General features: G+C 52.6%; 1 protein-coding gene across 2 annotated transcripts in view; it reads left to right on the forward strand.

Annotated features, from left to right (window-relative positions):
- The window catches only part of Pank4 (pantothenate kinase 4), a 17,362-nt gene that overhangs the window by 3,776 nt on the left and 12,259 nt on the right, over positions 1–1,327 (forward strand). The window lies entirely within an intron of this gene.

Consider the following 1,327-nt stretch of genomic DNA (forward strand, 5'->3'; position numbering starts at 1 on the left):
AAAAATAAAAATTTTAATGCCGCGCATCACGCCCCCGTGTCTGTGCTCTGTGCGCTGGCACCCAATTCCCGAGCTTCAGGCAAGGGGGCTGGAGGTTAAAATACACAGAGAGACAGTGACACGGGTAATCCTTGAATTCCCCAAGAATGCCCCTTTATTGTGTTCAGGGGCAGATTATATAGAGATAGCCACACCCCAGCCAAACTCACCAGAAACCACTCTCCTGCCATCAGGAACTCCTCAAGGTCTCGTGCTCAGAGCAGCTGTAGGCACTCAGATCAGGGGCTTACAAGAAATTCAGGATCTGGGGGCTCACTGCTCCCAACACTAAAAGCAACAAGCCAGAGGCGGGACCTGTGGAGGCCTTCACTTCCTTTGGCTACTTCTGAGGCTCCGGCTGCTCCATCAGCTCGGTCCTGAACTCTCTGACCCTCAGTCCCTGTGTAGGTAAACCCTACCTGTTGACTCTGTGTCTCAAAGACGCTGTGTGTTGCCTGCCCTGATTTGCTAAGAGGAGAGGACACGTGTGGTTTGGTCAGTTTGGGGGTCTGCACTGCTTTCAGTGTTGGAGCTCAGACCTGGACCCCACATGGGAAGGTGAGTGCTACCACGAGCTCCAGCCCAGCCCTCTTTGTCTTGTGTGTTGGGAATGTCACATGTCTACACACATAGTTTTACATACCTATATACAATCTGGGAATCACAGAGAAAAGGAGTACATATTTGTCTTTCTGAGGCTGCCTTAATTCACTTAATATGACTTCCCTGCAAACGGCATGACTTCATTCTTCTGACGGCTGGGAAAGAATTCCACATTTTCATCCAGTCCTCTCTCTATTCCTCAGCCCACATTTGCTTTATTGGGAGGCGGTCTCGCTGAGCTGCCTGGGCTGGCCTGACGCTTGTCCCTGCTTCTGCCTCCAGTCAGCTGGGGTTGCAGGTCTGCCCTGCCAGGCCCTGTAACTGAGGTCTGCGGGGGAGGGTGGGAGTTAGGGGATACTCAGGCTGCTTCTCGGGCACCGTCTACCTTTTGTCCCTCATTGGCCTGGAGCTTTACCAAGCAGGCAGACGAGTTGGCCAGTGAACCCCAGGAATTTGTCTTTTTTCCTCCCATTTTGTCATCACTGGGATTACAAGCATTTATTACCACCCCATTGGGTTCTGGGGCTCTGAACTCAGCCCCTCACAGTTGCAAGGCTAATGCTCTATCAACCGGACCTCTCTCTAGCCCCTGTAAACAAAATTTTCTTAAAAACTGGCAACAGCTGGGCCGGGCGGTGGTGGCGCACGCCTTTAATCCCAGCACTCGGGAGGCAGAGGCAGGCGG

This window comes from Microtus ochrogaster, unplaced genomic scaffold (assembly GCF_000317375.1).
Source record: "Microtus ochrogaster isolate Prairie Vole_2 unplaced genomic scaffold, MicOch1.0 UNK38, whole genome shotgun sequence".
Taxonomy (NCBI): Eukaryota; Metazoa; Chordata; class Mammalia; order Rodentia; family Cricetidae; genus Microtus; species Microtus ochrogaster.